The sequence below is a fragment of the Hippocampus guttulatus genome, chromosome 8 (genome assembly GCF_054856545.1).
Source record: "Hippocampus guttulatus isolate MCC_2025c chromosome 8, RoL_Hgut_1.0, whole genome shotgun sequence".
Lineage (NCBI taxonomy): Eukaryota > Metazoa > Chordata > Actinopteri > Syngnathiformes > Syngnathidae > Hippocampus > Hippocampus guttulatus.
In genome coordinates, this window is record NC_141268.1 from 21,403,368 (window position 1) to 21,426,434 (window position 23,067).

General features: G+C 44.8%; 1 protein-coding gene across 2 annotated transcripts in view; it reads left to right on the plus strand.

Annotated features, from left to right (window-relative positions):
* Window positions 1-4,876: 4,876 nt before the first annotated feature.
* Window positions 4,877-23,067, plus strand: part of cdh22 (cadherin 22) — a 168,774-nt gene continuing 150,583 nt past the window's right edge. For both annotated transcript variants that reach the window (XM_086118059.1, XM_086118058.1), the window contains exon 1: window positions 4,877-4,907. The gene's annotated coding sequence lies outside the window, so the exon portion shown is untranslated. The remainder of the gene's footprint in view (window positions 4,908-23,067) is intronic.

Genomic DNA, 23,067 nt, shown 5'->3' on the forward strand with positions numbered 1-23,067 from the left:
TCACTTTGGTGAATATTGGAAAATCCCAGACCAAATCACCCCCCCACACACACACACACACAAAAGGAGCATCTCCAAAAGGTTCAGTTGTTCAAAAAAAAAAAAAGGACCATCCAGATTTCTATATGCTCTACACTGATGATAGTAGACGTAGTGCGGCTGCATTTACATGATGTTGCTAATAAATGGCATACGATATAGCAAAGCCAAATAAACAATGCTGAAATAACTGCGTCCCCTCACCGAGTTCTATTTTTCCTTCTTTTTTTTTCCACTTTACCTCATGATGGATGTGCTCCTGTCATAAAAAGCAGCCTAAATGCAAAAATGGTGGTATAGTATTTACAGAAGGAGTGGTGCAATTGGCTGTCACAGGACAAGTGCTCAAATTTAGCAAACGTTAAAGGGGGTGTCACTCTTTTCAATATTTATAGGTTTTAAGTGGCAGCCTGAGAGCGCGGAGGGAGCATCCGTGGAAAAATGGCAATATCCTTCGAGGTGGACGCTCTCGTTGATCATTTTCGGATGGCCTAAATGTGTATTGTTGCTGGAGCTGCACCAAGCTACGTTGTGCCACACCCGCGCGCACACATGCTATTTTTCACAGGTTGACATGGATGTCTTCCAGTTTCAGCACATCACCCATTCCCACCCATGTCATCATATTTTGCGCTCTTGACTCTCAGCTCATTTAAATAAACTTGTGCAAAATGTTATTTTGCTCCCATGAACACCTGCAACTAGATTAGCGACTGACATTAAGTTGTTTTGCTCGTGCGGGCCGCCAAATGCTGCTCCGGCGTCATAACTCTGGATTTACCACCCCACCCTCTGTGCCCGCCTCACAATTTTTTTTTTTTTTTTTAATACGACACCATATGCGTCTTTATGCGTAATAAGCAACCAGCTTTGGCTCAGAGTGAAATGCGGCCAGCAAAGGGGGAAAGAACACTCCAGGCTAATCTACTTTACTCTCCCCATGGCTGGATGCTTTGACAAAGGTGGTTTATTCCCATTAGCATCCATGTATGATTATTATAAAAATGTGTTACGGCATCCCTCCATCAAAGACCAAATGGACTGTGGCAGTTGCTAAAAACAAACATTCCGCCGTGCCAAACAGCCGAATGTGTGCAAGTACGGACCAATGAAACCCTCTGTCCGGGCCTGTGTCGGCCATTTGTTTTGTTGTGTTGTTTTATTTGGGCGCTGCAGAAGTCATCAATCCCTTGGCCACGGGGAGGCGATGCCAGTTTGAGCTGAGAGTTTCAGCAGCCTTAATTAAAATGACTGGCATACGATACCAGGACGGATGATATCCGATGGCTAGATAATTGCCCTTCATTTGATCATTCATGTAATCTTTATTTCGCCGCATCTTATCCATGGTGTAATAATGTCTTCTCATGGGAATCATCCACCATTTTATTATGATGTTATTTGGGGGCGACTCGAAACAAAGGGGGGTTTGTTATAGAATGTTATGGAAACATTGTGAACCCCCAAATGGTTCTTTTAGTCAGAGCTTTGTATGGATGTGTACCAACATTTTAATCGGTTCTTTCTTGGACCCCCCCCCCCCCCCCCCTTGTGTCATCGTGCTAGTGAAATTGTGAAAACTACAGAACGAACTAAACCGGGCTTAACACTCACTGATAATCGGTGCAATTTTGAGCCTGATTCCCCCATTTCTGCTCCAAAGCAGCAATAGCTCAATTCTTGAATGTCTCTCATAAAAAAACGATCCTGAGTGATGATCCTGTTGTGAGGGGTGTGTTAAGAGGAGTTTTCCCCCTCTGATCTGCTCAGAAAACTGTCAGGCCTGACAATCGTAAACCATTTCAACATGTGCAGTTGTAAATCCTTGCTGCTGAACGTTCGGCGGGAGGTCGTTCCGAAGAGAGGGACTGGTAACGGAAAAGAATCGATCAGCTCTGAGCCTCCGCTTAGTTCTCGGTTACAGCTAATAGTGTCTGGTCCGTGGACCTGAGGCACCGGGCAGGCGCGTCGGGGCAGAGGAGCTCAGAAGAGGTAAGGTGGGCCGAGGCCACTTCAAGATTTGAAAACAATAAAATAATCTTAAAAAGAGCTCTAAAATGAATCGGGAGCCAGTGAAGGGATGCCAGAGTAGCAGTTAAGAGGCGAGCGGACCAACTGGAGACACTTCATGGAGGATTGGCTGACTCTAAAGTTAAGTGCATTCAAGTAATCCAGCTGAGATGTGACAAAGGGGCAGCAGGCATGGTTATTGCAAGTGCTGTGCTCTGTTGGTCATCTTGAGTTCAGTGTTCCCCTTTGTGATTCGTAAATTCAACGATTAGATTTGTTTTGGGGTTTTTTTTCCCTCTTTTTTATGTAACCTATCTTTCATTATTTGCTAAAAAGCTCACCCATTCACTGTTTTGCTGTGCCCTAAAACACCACAGGATGGTGCCAAATCCCTGTCTATTATGAACCTAAAACTGACAATGAACTAACTCATGACCATGAAATACTACTTTTTCTAGATCAACTTCTTTGGTGACAATGCAGTTGAGGATCGTGTATTTGGAACCTGAGCTGTAGCTCAGGTTGCAAACGCAGTTAACTAGAGTTTCCTTCCTTCTTTAGGAAGATGCCCATCACTGAAAGGGGGGTTCAGACCAGAACTTCATTCAATAATAATAATAATAATAACAATATTACATGTGCGTGTCTCTCCTGCTTTTACCATCTGCTTGCCCAAGGTTAAGTGCACGCATTAGTCCAGCCCTGGGCAGCACGGCTTTAGGTAAAACGAGGGGCGGGTGCATTGCCGAGAGCGACGGAGGACCTGCTGACTGCGCACATGAGTAGAGTTGTGATACGGGCACGACGGAGTATTGTATTTGTATTCGAAATTCTGGTGGGCTCGATCGATCTATCTATCGACATATCTATCTGTAAGTTGAGGGCTTCGTAGGTTTTGAATGGATGGCTCTACGTAAGGAATGGGCAAAAAAAAAAGAAAAAAAAAAAAGGGAGAGATGGACTTCGTTTGAACGCAGCTTTTATTTTATTTTTTTAACGTCTGCTCCGCAACTCCCGAAGGAACGACAACACACCTTTTTCCGGCTACTCAAAGCACTTCCTGCTTTGCTTCAGCCAATCAGACGCTATCAACATAAACATGTTCAAGCAATTATTAAAAGGAATATAATTTAGATAACCTTAACATAAAAGAATATAATGCTCAAACATAACATGATAATAATTAACAATTTAACAAAAGCTTACATATCTATCTATCCATCTATCTATCTAGGTAGCTAGCTAATTAGCTAACTAGTTAGCCAGTTATCCATCCATCCACACCCATCTGTCTCACACTAGAATCTAGTACCTGAAGTTCTCATATTTATAGAGTTCTGCTGGCTCAGTGCACGGGCCCAACGAGGTGTTACAAAAGAGACAAAAAAGAAAAAATTGAATCCCATGGCCAGCGTTCGGTGAGTGGAACTTTTTCATTTCATTTTTCATTTTCATTATCTGTCAGCTAAAAGTATAAATGCCAAAAGGATTAGAGAAATCAGAAATTACATGGGCTCTTGGCTTTCCACCAGCTGCCCGGGTGCTTATCCTCCTCTCGCTTCATGTCTCTTCCGTCCTTCCTCTCCTCCCATCCCCTACCTGCTTCCCGCGTGTCCTGACTCTGCACCATCTTTTGCCCCCCCCCCCCTTTTTTTTTAACCCCATCTTTGTGTCCCACTCCTGATCCACGTTGTCGCCTCTTCTAATGTTCCGCTCTGGCTGGCTTGGCCCCAGTTCCGCATGACTGGCGCACCGCTGGTCTTCAGTGACGAGAGGGAAGTGTCTCCAGAAGGGAGCCCCTAATCCCCCAAGATCTATTATCGATAGCAGAGCTGGCCCAGGCGACAGAGATTAGGAGGGCGAAGATACTGGCAACATCGATGGTGCCTCTCGCCCCGAGGGCCGCCCGCCAGTTTGCTCCTGTAATGTCATTCAATTAGTGGACCACGCTTGCAGATGCAGGCGCATCGTCAAAAGTGGTTTGACTACTCTATGTTGTGGTGCCTTGAGATATGAGGTTTTCTCATTCTGTAAACACGCTCTGAACTCAGAGCACTCATATTATATCACTTCCTTCCCAATTGAAACAAATGAATCCGGGCAAAAAAAAATTATTATTATGAAATGGATTCCAATTGATGATTAAATGAATAATAACAAGAACTTGAGCCAATTGTTTTTTTTTTTTTTAGCCCTTTACAAGAAGTTAGTCTCACTTTTCAAAATGTTGCTGACCCCTCCCTTATCTATGCATCTATCCGCAGAGTATCTCCCACACAAAAGAAGGCGCAACACCTCCTTGTCTCTTGGGTCTCGTCGGATCGTACAAACTACAAAGGATTGCCAATAACAGACTGCAGCTACAAGGCCTCTGCTAATCACTCTATTGATCCTGTAATTCCGCCCATTTGAAGCTCTTTACCACGGTGGGCGATGTCAATGAGCAAAGCTTCTCCCTACACTTGCAGAGGCGGGCGGCATCTCCGGGGAGGTGACGGAGATCGCCGCTGCCGCCTCGCTTTGATTCGAGTCTTCAGCCGCTGCCGCGGGGAAAGGCTGCCATGTCGGCCGAGTGACGCAAATGAAGAAAGGCTCATTGAAAAGCTCCCCTACCCACGTGCGCTGTGTTGTTTGGGCTCAGGTTAGTTTTACTCAGCTCAAAAAGCAAAAATAGTGGCAGTTGACCCACAAGTCATTCATGCGCACTACTGATTTTTGCGAGCAAGATATCATTTTTAACTATCACTGCACCTTTAAGGACTGACTGCTGAAATGGCGGGCCAGGAAGTGCAAGAAACAGGAAGTGGGGAAGGTACAATGAGGGACACCACGTGGAAGTGACAGCAAGTGTGATGTTGGTGAGTTAAACTTAAAAATGCAAAAATCAAGATGTTTTTGATGATTTCTGCCTAAAAAGTTCATAAGTGAAACACTGGTGGGGGGGGGGGGGTTCTGATGGAGCATGGGGGGGGGGGGGTTGTCTGCAACAGCCAAAGTTCACTCCAAAATGGCCAATCCTCATTCCAATTCTCTAAACATTTATTGAACAGAATTTACTGGTGGGGGGTGGGGGTGGGGGGGACTTTCAGCTGTTGGTCATTCTTGTTAGTTATTCGCTTTTATGCATTCAATGTTTATATAATGCTAGGATGAGATAACCTGTCTAAATTCAAGATCATTGCTTGTACTGTCATGCGCTCAAGCACAGCTTGTGACCTGAAAGCTTTTACAATCTGTCGACTAACTTTTTTAACTTATTGATTTCCCCAATTAGTTTTGTGTTTGCATGTTTTGTCTGACCCCAAATGTTGAACTATTGTTGTATACCAGTGGTACACAAACCTTGTACAAGAAGTGCAAGGTTTGTACTTCCTGTACAAAGGCAAAAACAATACTTTGTTCTCTAACATGGCAACACTAAAGCACAGTAGTGCCCTTGTGTCAACCCAGCAAGAGCTTGTTCCTCTCTCAGCTGTTTATAAAACATGACATTCATTGAATGCAGATTTCTTTGGAAGACTTTTTTTTCTTCAAATAGATAATCTTTGGGTTCATTTTTTTGAACATCCACTAAAGTTACAAACACGGGTTCTTACCTAATTCGGCGTTAGAAGGAGTGCAAACTGGCAATGCAATTAAACATGAGATCAAACCGTGCATCTCAATGCCTTGATACTTATCAGCCATTTTAATTTTTTTTTTTTTGGGGTCTAATTTGCAGATACGGCGCAAGCCCAACTTCAACATAACTCCTTGACAATAATTACGCGGCGTCACGACGGGCGTGAACTCTGCAATCAGCTTCTAATTTACGACTGCCTGCAAGATGACGCGACACTGATTGTAACTTAAATTATTCGCCGCGCTTTGCATTGCGTAATTGAGTAGCCTGACGTCCCCGAGTCACATCGTGGCGTTGTTTAATGAGATGTTAAAGACTGAAGGAGGAAGGGGCGTAATACAGCCTGTGATGGCGCATTGGCGATTGTTGTCAATCTACTGTTGACTTGATGTTGGTCGGGCACAGGAGCAGGCAAGTGATCAAGAATGTAAAGCAGCCCTGATACACACCCAATTTCAAACTGGAATGGACCGGCCGTTCGGGGTTCACCTGAAATTTCCAATGGCCACCATCCTCCGGTCACGCTGGTTACGTTTATGGCAGTTGATTTTATTTAGTTATATATTTTACTTTTGTTTTAGGTTATTTAAACACACTTAAGCACGCCACCTTTAAGCACATATAATTTAATGAGAGCGTGAGAAAGAGAGAGAGAGAGAGAACGAGCATTGGAATCCACACAAATATTGTCCAACTGTGTAACGGTGTAGCCTGTATTCACAGAAAACAAATTCCGTTTTTACCAAGCAAATAAACGGAACTCTCACAATGTACGTCAATAATCATGCCCAAAGATGTACATTCAATGAAACTCCAGCCATTGCGGTTTGTAGGCGTAAAAAGCAGGATGACAGCGGATGACATTGAATCACCTTGAACAAAAACAAGGTCGGCGGTGTCCAACTCCGGTCTTCAGGGCCCCTATCCTGTAATTAAAATAATTTAGATTTCTCCCTCCTCCAACACAACTGATTCAAGTGATCAGGACCGTTATCAAGCTTCTCAGGGCTTGCAGACCTGCTGAATTGAGACCCTCGATGACCGCTCTCAGTACCAGATGCAATATGTATTGTGAAATATTTCTCAATAAAACATGTCCATGTTTTCCCTCCATTCATCCCTGCCCGATTCCCAAAGCCACAATACATTCCCTGCAGCTGTTTCCCCAAGGTTGGGAAAGTTAGTCTACACGTGTGCCTAACCACCCGGAACACCCGCTTTGTTGACATACTAGAATTCGATCGCTAAATCTTGACCCACTCGCTTTATTATTATTATTATTATTATTATTATTTTGTTTTTTCAAGCTCTGTCCTTGTTTTTATCCTCGTGTTTGAGTACATGTGAACTTGTGGAGTGGGTGATGCTAGATGAGCGCAATTTTGGCCCGTGTCACTGCCCTGAATGATAGCGTGTGGGCCGCGAGACCTTTTAAAAGCAACTTGCGCTAAATTGTCCACTCAGTTTTGCCTTTTGTCTCTGGATTTATGATGCACTTTGGAGCTGCTTTGCCATTCTGAGGGCAGTGGCCTTTTGTGGGTTGGAGTTTACAGGAGATCGCATTTTGTTGATGTGGAATCAGGACATGATCCACTTAACGGATAAAAGCAGCACGGGGTGTACAAATGCCCATGTTTTACTTGTGAGGGAATCTTTTTTTAACATACCGTACACACCGAAACACTTTGGAATTCAACATTCCAGCCATTCCAGGACCTTTTTATTATGTATATGATATAATATATATTTTTTCATTTATCTTTTTTTTTTTTTATTCAGCCGCTGAAGCCAGGTCACTTCGCAACATGAAATTCTGTAGGCACGAGTATCATTAGTGGGAAAAAAAAGGTCCTCAAAAACCCCTTGTTCGAAAGACACAGGAAGTCTGCCTTTTTTTTTTGAAGCTCCCCTTTTAGTGCGGGCCCTTCAAACATATTGTACATCTCCTACCAAATTTGAACCGTGATTATTCGGCAGATGGGCACCACTGAATTGCAAAACATTTGTGTGCGTCATTGCGTGTGATTGGAGCACGGTGAGTGAAGTTTGACGACCCCCCATAAAATACGAAACAATAATAACTCCCGACATGATGATTGGGTTTCTTCGTGGTCGCAGTAACTCTGCGATGAGGAGATCAAATATACCTTCTTGAAAAGGAACTAAAAGCGGTCTTAGCAGTTTTGAAACTGTTATCAACATCTGAATGAAGCTTCATTAATCACCCCGCCCCTCAGGAGTCCGAAGCCACGCCCCCTCCCTGACATGCTCTGTAAACAAACGTTTGCCGCTGCTTCTAGGTCAGTAGCATGACTCATTCTGGTCGGAGTTTTATTTGTTGGAACGTACTGTACGATCAATTAGATATCCGGAAAAGCACTTACCTGCTGGCCAGAAACGTTGCTCATTCCGGGTGGGTTGCGAATCCTCTCAACTCCCCGTGGCCACGCCCCCTCTGAGGAACAGCTCCCCAGTTCACAGTTGTTTTGTCTAGAACTCTGTCCAAGCCCTTGCTTTTGTGGATATACTGGAGCACCATAGTTTCAATCAAGCTCCCGCTAACTCGATGTACCAACTCCCCCTTTGAACATTGAACATCCTTGGTGTCATTTAGCTACCGAGCACTCATATCCACAAGACCACTCAAAACGTCCCCCTTGCTTCTTTGGGATTTGAAGTGCAAACAAATGTACGTATTGCATCCATGGCTCTAGCAGTGTGCAACCTGCTTTAGCCGCAATCCAATTAATTGCATAGGGACACTCTACGGGAAAGCGTTCAAGTTGGATTAATTGCTCTTTGTTATGCAACGAAGGTGCTGTTTAGGGGTAAGTCGATATAACACGGGTTGATTAGTGATTTCACAAAAAAATAAATAAATCTGCTTGCCCAAAGGTGGTGACTATCTTGGGTGTTTTTTATTTTGTTTGTGTGTGTGTGCGTGCGTGCGAGAAAGAATTTACTGCTCTGCAGTCAATAATGACTGACGTGTCGATGTATTTGGATATGTCACAGGATGTCAACATTCAGGGCCATCACTCAGTTCCCATTTGCACAGAGCCAACCCTCGCTAATGTGTCCTATTTGTCCCCGCCGGGCTCCCATACATCAACCCTTGACCTACGAGTGAGGCTGGGAAAGGAAGGATCATTCATTATTGACGCCTCTGAGGGGTGGGCCGTCGTGAATTTTCATAAGGCTGATTTCCTTTTTTTTCCGCCCTCCTTTGGCTAATGTGCTAAGTTGCAATGCCACAAGGAAAGTCAATATTTTACCGCTGAGATTTGGAAATGTAAATAAACGAGAGCAGTGACTTGCAGTGGCAGCCTATTTGCATTTTACGACACCAATATATGTACACGGGCCACTTTTCAAGGTAGAGCGGGACATTATTATTATCTAGATAAATCCACTCCATGGGCCTTCAACACAGAATAATTCTGCAGTGTAGAAATCAAAGGATGGCGTAAGTATTATTTACTGTACTTCGATGCAGCAACCAAGCACTAATGAGACCAATGAGCATTTCTTGGTGAACAAAACAAAACATTGAGCTACAGTTCTATTACCAAGACAAATAAAATAGTGTGCCTTCACGTACGAGTTCCATTTCAGTTTTTTTTTTTTAGTGACCATGCTCATAACGAAAAAAACCCAACTTCTATCTCAAATCATCTTTCCCTATTAAAATCCATGGAAATGCTATTAATCTGTTCGAGCCCCCGTGCTCCTTCTGGTGTGTGCGCCTTGGACAACAGGGGGCAGTATAATAGTCAGACAGTCTCTCAGTCAGAACTAACGGCATAGTCCGTCGACATCCATTTGTAAAATAGTCCATCCCCGAAATGAGAAATTCATTTGCGTAGTGGATACGAACTTTGCGCTAATGGCCGACGGCTGGTGACATGCGCACTGCCCATCTTGCAGTCGACTTTGAAAGGCGCATGCGTTACAGTAATTTAAAATCGAATACTGTACTGTTTTCCCAAAGTATTTTTCACCAGTTAATCAAATCTAATGTGGACGCTCGGCTGTTGGCGTAGTAGACGCATTACAGCCAGTGGGCTGCTGAAATGACTCAAAGCGTGCAATAGGAAGTTTCACCTTTATGGGGCGCTCTTGCTATAGACTCCGGAGTGGACAAAAGGGAAGGCGCTTAAGCACACTCAATAAGATACAGTCATACGAGTCATTTTTCACAGAGGATAAAGAATATACTGTACATACCTTTTATGAATTTGCGCCAAGCTTGGACACCAGGGTGAATGACGGATTTGAACCCCTAACCTCCCGACCGTGATGCGTACATGCGAACCGTGTCGGCACAGTGCTGCCTTCCCTTCAATCGGACCGTTCTTATTAAGAGATTTAGGAACACTTGAATGCACTTTACTCCTAAAATTCCAGTTACGTTTCTGTAAGAGAAACGGTTGACCAAATCCACATGCTCCCTTGTGCTTGGCAACGTGAAAGATAATGTGCCGCCAGCGTGTTCCAGTCGGGAATTTGTTTGCTTTGTTTGTCTCTGCGCCGATGCGTCTGTTCCGTTTGTTGGCAGCGCTCGTAAAATGAGTCTAAAATGGTTTAGAGTTAATGATGTTTATTTATAAGACGTTGATGATATGAAACGGAGGCGCTTTCTTGCGCAATTGATTTTTTTGAGCGGTCAGATCCACTCTGCAACCAAAAGTCTTCAGGTGTGCTGTGGAGCAAAAATCATCTTTGACGGTATTCTTTGCCATTGTTTACATAAACGACAAGGGGAGGCGGTCATACGTTCTCATGAGTTGAGGTGCTCAAGGATCGTCTGACAGCTTCCTTCCTTCCTAAGCGTGCTCTGATAATGGAGGTGAGAGATTTGCCTCCGCGCCGCTTTTCGATGTTCTCCTCGACGCCTCTGGTGCTTTCGCTATTCGTCATTTTAGCACTTTCAGTCATTTTAGCACTTTATTAACGACCATTCGGAGCCATCCGCAGTCTTCGCACTGTGCCGATGCAGTACATCAAATTATTGACCAAAGAATCCCTTTGGAATCAACAATACAGCCCCTGTCGATATGAACAGCTCCGGGGTCTTTGTTAGAAAAGCAGCCGAGCGTGAAGACGTAACTCAGAGTAAACGGCGGCCCCCAAAGTGAACGCTGAAATTGAAGAGGCCCTCGCAAACATCCGTTTTTCAGCAGGACTCGCCCCCATTCGGGCCCGGCGCCAGCTTTCGTTGGCCGAGGTGCCCGCCTGATTTATACATGGACGTGCTTGAAGGCATGAGACAACTTGAAAGCCACAAATCCAGCCATGTTTGTATGTTTATCCCGCTTGCATTTCAATTCCGGCGTGCTCCCAACACTTCATCAAAACTTTACTTTCTGTGTGGTTTCTCTTTTTTTTTGTCTCCGCAATGACATACAAAGACAACCTTGGTGATCAAAGCCGCAACCCTAGAGGGAACTTGCTCAAAGTTAATTAATTGTGAGGAAATGTTAAATATTTGAGGCTGATGAAAGCTTTGATACCTGCAATAGCGGCATTGTTTTTGTTGAAAAGAGACAAGCAGAAGCAACCAAAAAAAAAAAAAAAAATGTTGAATGGCCTCCAGTTGTGATGCATTGAGGGTGGGGGGGGGGGTGGCGGTGGGGTGTGGGGGCTACTCCCTCTTTGGCTGGCAGGAGCTCATATTTAGATGTTCATTGACATAGATGCAAGTCTAACTTATTACGTTCATTTAATCATTGTATAATCGGTTAATATTTTTTGTTTGCATTATTTGATAAAGCGGTAAAAAAAAAAAAAAATACAACACCTTTTTTAATTGACATCCATTTTTTTGGACGAAAGGACATTATTTGAAAAAGCGCACAACAGCGCCAGTCCGTCAGGTGTCAAAAAAACAGCAACAAATGTTTGTCGTTCTTTTCCGTCATAGAAGCGGAGGCTTTGGAAATGTCTTGTTTCGAAGTAAGAGTGAAGGACGCCTTTCAGTTCAAGCCCACGTCAAAGCACACTTCCGTAACGGTATTCAATTCTGAAATTAGCGAGTGACGCCGCCGCGGAGAAAGAGTTTGAAAGAGAAAATAAGATAACTGAGTCGAGACAGGTTTGGTATCTTTGACTGTGTCAACTCTCGGCAGATTTCCGCACGAGCTGAGGATACGCTTTATCTGGGGATGCGAAGAAGAAAGTTTGGAGCTCCTGGCCTGGGCACAAGTCCACTTCTGATCCTCCCCGGGTTTAGCCAGGGAGAACTTTGGCAATTTCTATTCTGATTGGAAGCAAAATGGACCGCAGGGCTAAACGAACTAAAGCCGTTTGATCTCCCTACCAGATGATTTACATTTTTAGAGCACTGAGGCCTAATCTGCGCATTTTTAAACACTCCCAGAAAAGTTTGACCAGAAGCCAGTGATGACCGACGTCTTGGAGTTCCCTCCTCGTGCGTCTTTTTTCTTTCGGTCTTCTTTTCCTTTCTTTCTTTCGGTCTTTCTTTTTCTTTCAACATCTCCATCTCTCGAGCCCCGTCATTTATCCTCTCCAGAGGCTCTCGGTCTTATCAGCGCACCGAGTGGATTGGGCTCCATCTGGAACGTTTGCTGCAGCTCCGCGGGTTCATGAAAGGCCCTTTAGGGAGGGCGAATGCAGTTGAAGGGTGGATTCCCTGCGTTCACGTGAGGGTTTGGTGCCAAATAACATTTCTAAATCCGTGGAATTCTTCCCGCACACTCGTTATTACAAGCCTTGACATTGTGACAAACCGCCAGGTTCTCTTTGGACTCGACATCAAACGCTTTTTTCAAGCTTAGTTGTATTTATTCACAAATGCTTAAAAGTGCAACACATCCTGCGTGTGCCTGTGTGTGTGTGTGTGTGTGTGTGTGTGTGTGTGTGTGTGTGTGTGTGTGTGTGTGTGTGTGTGTGTGTGTGTGTGTGTCTACCTCCGGAGAAGTCGCATGCATGCATGCAAATTTATTCATTTTTGAAAATGCAGTCAGTTTGAATTCTTTTTTTTTTTCGAACAGGTTTGCTAGTTTTAATAGTTTTTTTTCCAAAAATTGTACATGGAACACATGATTGACAACATTTTTGACTTGACTTCCCCTTTTCGGGTTAATATGGTAAGATACGTTTTAAACAATATTTTGAGATCATAGTTTGTGGTATATTCACCGACTGTACGCGCTCCAGTTCGGGCACAGTTGGTCCGAGCTTCTTCCAATGAGGAGCTACGTGATACGTGAGGGGACTGAATCGTGAACCCGCTCAACTGCGCGGCAATCGCTCGCCGCCATCTGGGAGGCATGACATGACGCTGACGTGCACAGCTGTAGGGGGAGCCTGTCGACAGGTTGTTCGGTGTGTAAGGATGACATACTGTCAGATGTTAATGGGCTGTTCTGGCACCCAGTGTTGCTGGATACGTAACATCTGGATTTCGGACCGGGGTGTCTTGATTTTAGGTTGAAGTTATTCGTCAGGGTAGCTGACCTTTTCTGTGGTTTAACATTTTGGTGCCTAAGACCAAGTATGCTTTTCAATTTAAAACGTATTAACATTTATAATGATGCGGTTGAAGACATTTTCTTTCTTTTGCTGTCCATGTATCAGCTTATGTGTCAAGACATTGTTGCAGATGGTAGCAAAGATTTGGTTTTAGATTTGTTAGCTGTCCGGGTTTTTATTTTATTTTATTTTTTAAAGTATAAAATTAGTAGTCGGAGTGCTGGCCAAATATGCTTTGAGTCGGAATGGTGGTCAAGGGCAAACATCAAATGTGCATAATGTTAAGTCAATAACCTGTGCGCCACGGATGGATGGCGAGCTACTGTGGCGATAAAACAAAGAGTCACTTGTATTGACACAGCCATCCATAGCGCTGTGCTAACTCTCTGCTGACTAGACAGAGAGACTGTTTTTCTACCTTTTTTACATTCATCCGGTGTCCACGTCCCAGCTGGCTCTCCCTGAGAAATAAGCGCCTTTCCTCGTTGCGGATCTCCACTGCAGATGTTATGCTGCACCTCTGAGGACATTTGGAGTTCTTATCAAAGTAACGCGCAAGGAAATTGAGGTGTTGAGATTAGATGTGACCGGCTCTAAATCCTTGAAAGATGAGGACGTGTGGACAGAGGGTGTTGTACCGACAGCCTGTGTCCCCAATTGCCTCATACGTCAAGGTGTATCGGCTTCGATACCATAATCGTGTACAACCGCCGTTTGAGATGATATATTTTCCCTCGCTCATCTCTATTCAGCCTTGCGCTGCTCGGGGAAACTGGGCCATGTTGGCATCTCGCCCGCCGCTGTCATGAAGAGCAGCAGAAAATATATCGACGTCCGTCTGAAAACAGAGGCAACAACTTTTAATTTGCCGCTGATAGGGTGACGCGTCCTTGGGTGAAGCTGGCTGATTTACGCTGCGCAACTTTGCAGAGGTGCTTAGTTGGCTGGGAGCCTCACATTTAACTTGAATCCCGGCAGTAAATACAACGCACAAATATCAAAGGCAACTTAAAGCCCTGTTAAAATGGGCCTTGAATTTACTTGTCTCGGAATAGACGGAGAAACCAAGCCAAGGGACATGCGGAGCTTGGTAGCAAAACCAACCAAATAAACCGTAAAAGCTTTTGAACGCTTTTGAATTTCATCCCCCCACACACAGTGGACTGTGATGTCACACTCCCAAATGTCATTGAAAAACGGCACAACCGTCTCGTGTTAGACGAAACTTGATTGACTTTGCACCAGAAACTGAGTTCTATGTACACTTGAAATGATGACGTGCACATCGTCTAATATTTGATATTCTTCTTCACATTCCCCACAGTGGGTAAGAATGTGTAGCGGGTCCTATGAACATTTCCACAAAGCCCAAAATGTCAACCCTGCCCCCCTCAAAAAAATGCAGGCCAACCTGTGTAGTCATTTCTGATTTTTCAAAGAGCTGATACTGATACTTTTCGCAGCTCTTGACCACAAACAGCCAGTTGCCCTGCTTATTGGGGGGGGACCCAAAAAACAATTGCGAGACTTTTTTTTTTTTTGGGTTGCTTTCATCCCGGCCACACGCTGCTTTTGGAGTAATCTCTGTATCTCCGGCGGCATTGTCGAGACATGCACTCAATCGTCTTTCAAGCCGCCTGAGAGCCGTGCAAAGTAGAAAGGATTGACTCTGGCTTCATTCTTTGACAAGGGACGAAGAGAGCACGTCGAGAAAAGCAGGTCCGAAAAAACACAACTTCATCAAAAGCTGACGGCTTGGAGGAACAAGGGACTTCTTTTTGTTTGCACTTCCTTCCACCTGGGGGATCACAGGAGACTTTAGAATGTTGATTGTTTGAGGACTCAAATTACAAAATGCGATTTGTGTCGCAGACGTTTGAATCCAATTTGAATGTACTCGACAACAACTCTTCTGTTTCCGGCAAGATCATGTTTCATTTTTATGACCGCGTGCTGTGATATCATGTTTGGTTTCATTAATTACCATTCAGTTTTTTTTTTTGTTACATGCTGAACTATCCTGACGGGTGCTATCTGGAGCATGCAGCCAAGCGCGCCGAATAAAACCCCTTCTGGAACAGCCTAAAAACTGCATGCAGCTCTTCATGCAGGCCTCCAAATGGGTTCTGTGTCTTTCAGGAACAGTTAAAATGTAAATTATTCTGCACTTGTCAATGGCAGCCAGGGGAATGGGTTATGGCTCGGGCTGGTGTGGATATGTCGCTTGGCAACAGTGATCCGGCACTGTTTCATTATATTTTTTAATCCTCTATTCATCAGTCTGACTCTTTGGATCATGCTGATTTCAAGACCTATTCGGTTGCCAGCCAATCGCAGACCATTTGTTGTACATCTTGTCAAAGAAAAAGTCTCATAAAGGCCTGGATGATATTATACACATAATCAGCCATTTTCCTCTTCTCCAATAGACGCCCTGCCGCAATTCATTCATTCACTGCCGTGGACGTTTATATTCATCCACGGGAAGCCAACTGGCTAATGCCACTGATGTATATTCATCAAATACGTACACCGACGCCCAGCTTGTGTGTGAAATTCGGGTTGGTAAACCGCTGCAATGTTGACCAGATAGATGGTGGCCTTGCATCGCTTTGGATTGGAGATCAGCGCTACTTGTTGTGCACTGGATGGTTTTATTCTGCTGAGCGGCCAGTAAGAAGCACAAGCTCATATACAGTATATATATATATATATATATATACATACATCATATCAATCATGCCACTTGTGAGTCAAGGTATGTATGAATGTTTGTAAATGAAGCAGCTTGTCGGTACCAAGACCACACGACGGTGTTCTTTTGAAGAGGACGTTGGAAAGAAGTGTTTTTTTTCATTGTCGACCTGCACGCTGCAAAGTTGTCCTTTTGGTTGCCTTGACCTTTTTCCCGTTGAATGAATAGCTGCAGTTCAACAGCTGCACGCTTTGTGTTCGCCTCCGTCAAGTTGGCAGTGTTTTGCCACTCCATCTGCGACGTAGAACGCGGCGAAAGCAGAGGTGCCATGAGGCGTTCGTGCGTAGCTGGGAAAAGGATGCAGAATGGTTTCAAGAGTTGCATGGGCGGTATTTGTCTGATTTCAAGGCCTTACACGTTGGGGCCAAGAAAGGTGCGTTCGAAAACGTACATTAACACTAAGTAGCTACGGAGCAAGAAGTCCTAAGCAGCTTGCGAATATACATCTTAACAATTTATAAATCCAGCATATGAATATCATTTTATCCGGGACATTCATTGATGGGGACACAATAAAATATGGTCCTTGCGGTGAGCTGGATTCGAAAATGGAACGGGCAGCGCATTGTGGATGTATGGATCATACTTTGCTCGCCCATGATCCGCACCGTGCATGCAAGTCACACAGATTATTAAAATGAAAACAAGTACAGTATTTCTTGTTGCCTTCACGCCTGAAATATTTGCACGTAAACTACAGCGTCGTTTCTAGCAGATGGAGATGCAGGCTGATACATTTGTACTTCCTCACATTATGATGAGGAAATGGGATTTACCGACATTCGCGCGTTATGGCAGGCCATCCGAAATCGAAATGCAACGTGAAGAACACCAAAGAAAATGAAAACATCACAAATCTCGCCCCGCGCCGCCGCTGCCACGTTTCGAAATAGATCGTTGGCCCGCGTTCACATTGTCTGGCCCATCATATTGCCAATTCCCCTGCTCCCTTAACCATTGTAGCTCTTTCGTCCCATATAAAAAAAAAAAAAATAGTCTTGGTGGATTGGTTTCTCGCTCTTCGACAGAGGCAAGGGAATCCCAAAACACTCCAAACTACCAAGCGCCAATCATGCCTCAGGCGGTTGCTTGCCTTGCGCATGTCGTGTTTTTTAGGGTTCCATTTTAGTCTGTTGGGGTTCTCGGGGCCCCAAACGCTGAGGGGCTAAAATTTATCTGCCGCAGACGAGGCCGATTATACGCGGGAGGCAGCCAAAGGATAAAAAAAATAAATAAATAAAATAAAATATGGCGGTGGGTAGAGGCGGTCCGGAGCACTGTGTGGCTAGTGGGGGTGAGATAAAAGCCGAAAAAATATGACCGTGAGTGCTCCACTCTCCTGTCTGCCAATTTTATATGCAATCGTATTGCTGCCTCATTTTTAAATAACAGATCTTCCTCCTTCACTCACCATTAATGGCTTGAGAAATATTGATTGGCCATCTGGTCTTCGGGAGACTAAGGCTAATATCTGCTGTCTACCACATATAAATCTCCAGTCTCCGCAGCCTAAATAATGCAGCAGCAAACAGGCAAAGTAGCAGCCAGAGAGAAAAAGAGAGAGTGAGTGGGAGAAGCAGCAGCACAGAAGGCAAAAAAAAAAAAACTGAAATAAAAATGTTCCAGATCTGCCAGTGATCAGACTAAACTGTGACATTTGTCCCTGTTGCTTGCGTCTGGCTGCAACCCGCTTTTGGGACTCTTAAACTTCGGCTGACATGGAGTCGTCCAGGAACAGATGAAGGCCCTTTTGCAAATCATGAAAAGTGAGTGCGGTGCGGAGGAACCCAGTGCGGTTTTATTTTTATTTTATTTATTCCTTTCGTTTTTTTACATCCTGCATAAGTCCATGTAGGACACGCACCTTGCTTCGCTATTCACACCTCGCTATCTGAAGCATTGCAAAAGTCGCAGGCAAGCGCGGCTGCGCCATTAATGATTTAAGCGCTCTCATTCTTTGTTTTATAGCATCAAATGATCTGTGAAGGTGCCAAGATCCGCCGCAAAAATTCATCGAGACAAGCAGAGCGTTCTTAGTGAAAAGCAAATCTGACAAGCGCACAAGTCACTCAAACTGCACTCACACGCAGCATCACCAATCGTATTTGTGGCCTGTGGTGCAGACAAAGCAGATTTGACAAACGTGACCAAATATTCTTTATCATCTCACGTTCACAGACAGCCCGAAGGGGGTCGAAAGTTCACCTCATGCCTCTGCCGTCATCTGAAATTCCACAGCCGGTTATGTGAACAAATGATATCTAAACTTTGAAGATCCACACGGTCAACCCCGCAACTGTTGCCAGAGGTTCACCTTCCGTCGTGTTTGCTTTTTCGCTGCTTCGGTGCAGCGCGCGAGGACGACGGTGCACCTGGTGCGAGCTTGCCCGAATTTGGGAAGGAGCCCAGCAGGAAGTAACGGGGAAAACTTTTCTTGCTGGTTGAGATGGAAAAATAAACCACACTTTGCCAACAGGTATTTGCCATTGTGGCAAAGAGTTGTATTTAACAATGTCTCAGTACTTTGTCCCAAAGCCGCATTCATTATCGCTCCTTCCGTTTTTTCCAATGGGGTTCACACAAGGCCAGCAAAATAGCACTCTGAAATCACTCTGCCAGCCCCTTTCATATTGGAAGCACCTTCCGACGCCACCGCGACGACGCTCTCAAAACCGCGTTGTTGCCGCTGACCTCTTGGCAGCCAGCTGACCGCTTTTGGGCCTTTTCTTTTCATCCATTTTGGAGGGACCTCCAGTTCTAGGTCATATGACTCTTGCCGCACATTGTTCGGTTGGCGACACATGTCCATTTAGAGGAGGGTGTGTACACTTGTCCGCCCGCATGAGCTCATTTTTTTCCTCCCCCATTTCTAAGACGAGGAAAAGCTTCGGTGTTGAGGCATCTTTCGACTGCGTCGTAAATCCACCATCTGCATTGTGTGTGGTGTTTACCGGGGGCAAAGTTTGCAAAATGACGTCTCACTGAAACCTGCGCGATCACGCCAGAAAACGACTGCACTTCAGTAGCAGCCTCGGGCAACAGACGCACCTGCTTGTCTTTCAAGTGGATTCTTACTGTGTGGGAATTTTGCGCTCGGTAGAAAGCATCGCTTCCTGACCTTAATCTGTCCTAATATTCACCTCAGTCCTTGTTGCCCGTTACGCCGGCTCCCGGATCCCCTTGAGGCGTGCTAATGAACCCACCGCACTCCCCCAATGCAGGTTCAAATGTGCCAAATGGAGCCGAACATACTCTGTGGCATTTTAGGAGTGCGCAAGGTGTACGGGGGTAAATGGTGACTGTCGAAACGAATCAAAAAGACGACGATTGTGTGAATAGCTACCGATACAGACGAATATTTGACTTAAGTAGCTTAGCCTCTGGCTAGTGGACGCCGTGGCTGTGCTTTTGGCAGTATTGTACGTAGCTTGCAAGCCCCCCATTGCTAAAACATGAGTTTACTGTCAAACATAAAACAAAGAGAACTACAAGTTGTGTATTTAAAACAACCAGATAGCTTGGCCCGAATAAAGTCAATGTAGCTTAATTCAAGCAAACATTGCAAAATGCCAAAGACAGGCATTGGTTGGCAGGATTTTAAACCCTTCAGCGATGGATATTCGAACACAAACAGTGCAGCAACACACGTAGACAGACACCAGGTGTGTGTGTGTGTGTGTGTGTGTGTGTGTGTGTGTGTGTGTATACACAGGTATGCATATCTACCTACCTACCTACCTACCTACCTCCCTCCCTCCCCAGACGAATATTATTTATCCTTTGCAAAAAATGACTAATTTTAGTGCAGCTTACTGAGTTAGCGGTGAAACTCTTCTTCCTGTGTGTCTCTGTCTGGATTATTCTGCAACCAGGTGGCCAAGGCGCACACACACCAAGAGGAGCAACACATTGTCCGTTGAACTGAAAAAAAAAAAAGTGCCATTAACCAAACGATATTTTAGAGTGGATTATTCCTGAAGATATGAGTGGTTTCAGTTTTGAAGGTGGTCGCGGAAGGACGCATCTTAAGGTGCCACTGCGTTCACAATCATATATACTGTACAGTGAACATCAATCGGGAATGTTCAGAAAATTCTCACAGACCCATTTCATGAGAATGGAAGTCTGGCCTCCCTATTATTTTATTTTATTCTGTTTTCAACCCTTGTTGATGTAGTAGAATGTCCTGATAGCTCCGTCTATATCGTACATATCAAACGCATTAGGCAATGGCACATTTGGGTCATGTCACAAACATCAGTGGATATGATGGCGGCGAGAAGCAACAGAAGGCAGGCTGCACAAAACAAGCCATTACATTTATTCCGCTCACTGTTAAACCTCGCCTGGCTATGTGGACTGGAATGATGGCTTCTGGAAAAAAAATGACACTAAAAGCAACAAGGTCCCCTGCCGGATTTGGAAGGTGTCAGCTGCCATATTTTGTTCAAATGCAGGCCTTCTGTCTCTGTGGCGGTCTGTAATTTTGTTGTCTGGTAGAGAGGAAAGTCCATTGAATGAAATCAACAACACCCCCCACCCCCCCAAAAAAACAGGATGCTGTTTTAGTTTTGCTCTCTCCTTGCTTGAAAAAAAATTTGATGACATTAAAAAGAAGAACAACAATTAGCATCAGCCCCCCAAACTAAGCAATCGATGCGTGCAAACAACAAACATGTCAATACTGGATGTATTTATTTATTTATTTATTTTTTAATCCTTGAACTAAATTTTTATTCATTTATATATATATATATTTTGCCATCCCCACGGCAGATAGTGCATGCAGCGTTCTGCTCTGTAGGTTGGGGTGAAGAAGAGGAAGGTCGGGCCCAGTGAAGCCGTCAGACTATCAGGCAGGAAGCAGCCTGCCTGGTGTGTGTCGACTGGCATGGCTACACACGGCGAGGGCCGGCAGCCGCCTCGCATGCGTGCCGGCGTGTGGCACGGTCACTGTGTAAAAATCACTTTGGAGTGGCCATGCAGGTCTCCCTCGAGCCTGTGTGTGTGTGTGTGTGTGTGTGAGTACAGTATGTGTGTGTATGTGAATCAGGAAAAAAAAAAGACATTGGCTCAACTGTTTTGTTGGGGGGGGAGGGGGGTTGCTCAAGTGGCCCAAAAACGATCTTGGAAATGAGCAAAACACTGGAAACAGCTGCTGACTGTTGCCGTATTGATAAACAGAACATAATGAGTTCAACTTCGCATTCGTTTTGTTGTCATTCAAAATTAATTGAGCATTTGACAAATGAAAATTTGACATTGATTTTGATTTGACAGGGACTTAAGGTTTGAGGAAGAAAGGTTGAAGACAAAGTCGGTTAGACTGGTGATTAGAATCGATTGAACTATTCTTCTCAGCCCCCTTTGACCGTTTATGTTTTGAAAGCACGGCGGTTCTTGCTTTGGACACCAAATACACGAGAAGAGATGACATCGAGTTTGCTGAAGGGTTACTGTGAGAAAGTGACTTGAAGCCAATCTGACTAATCCCCCTCTGGACAAAAGTGGCATGACAGGATCAGAGCAAAGTTTCAGCCTTTAGCTCGATAAGAGAAATCTGGCTCACGGGATGGTCCAACCTTAGAACCCTCCCAGTGGATCCAACGGCCTCTAGATTGGCAGAGGGACTTTCCCCCAGGACAAGTGTGCTCACGGGGTGACTATAACAAGACCCCCCCCGCCCCCCCGGTGACTTTGATGAGAGGCTTTCGTGAGGCTGTGTTGGATTACGTCGTCTGTAGCCGTCCCTCTCTTGGGACCCTGCTCCGCAATGTCCCCTGGAACGGAGAGGATTCCACTTCCAGTGAAATCAATTGGCATTTTACAGGCTCTGGTTCACCGTTTTTTTTTTTTGTAGCAATGCCGAGATACGACAGTTCCGTTCTTCAGAGTGAGGATGATCGAAGGTTGCAGGGAAGGGATTTGAAGCGGACAGACAATTTACTCATGAGGTTGAACTGGATAGTCTTCTGGTGCTCTACAACCTGGAACAGGTCACCTGATGAACAAAACGTACCGCGCGCGTCCCCCCCCCCACACCCCGATGAAGTCCTGGAATTGTGTGTGGACTTTTTGTTCCATATTCATCTTTCGATTTGAAAGCCAAATGACTTCAGTGCGTAACAAAAACAAAGAAATGGAGCGTGCCGTTCCATTCCTTTTACACGGGACTGCAACAGTATGGTTGAACAAAAATGAGCGGTCGAGTTTTTGTTCCGTGCACTCTTCTCGAGACCAAACTTTCTGGTGGAAGCCATTGATTTTATTTAATTTTATTTTTTTGAGTGTAATACTCCAACGAAAGGTTGCCCGGCCCAAACAAACCCAAGGCACGATCCGCAGAGCTCCTCTATTGAAATAAATTGCTGTCAAAGCACAAATCCCTTTCATTGTGCTCTGCTCATCTGAGGTTTCTCCACAATTTCCTCGCTTTGAAAAGTTTGAAAACATTTCAGCGGAGAAAAGAACCACATTTCATTCAAGGCAACGAGGTTGTGACATGACGGTAAAAGATGACAATTGGGGCTGTCGATGACAAAAAAGATTTTTTTTTTTAAAACCCTCCACCTGCGTCCTTGAGCAGACCGGACAGGATTTCATCTGCGAGCACAAAGGAATCCACTCGCCGAGCAACTTGGACTTGTAGAAAATGGAAATGAGATGTTATTCGGGCCGGCTGTCTGACCTTTCCTTCCCCATGACGCCGCGCATGTTTATCAGACTCGCCTCTGGCAAACGCAACACTCCCGTTGCCGACAAAAAGTCATTGAAGCCTTCCGAAGACGGAGCTTTGTCCTTATACAGTAGCCGCGCCATCATCGTCTATTATGCAACCGTGACATTCTACGCAGAGAGACGGCATATATTCATGCACGGAAATTGTAGCCCAGGGTGAACGTATGTACGGCGGAAATCTCCGTCTTGGGTTTCTTTTTCGAACGGACGGCCGGCCGGCGCGCACGCATCTCGTGTTCGACGTCGCTGTTTATTGATCGTCTTCATCTGCTCTTCCTACAGATCTTTTGTCAAGAGAAAATTTCATACAGTTGTTATGACTGTGAGCTTTAATCGATACGGCGCCGTCGACTCACATTTTCACGACCTCGCAGGCTTCATGCTCAGTCTTGGTCACACGAAAACAGAG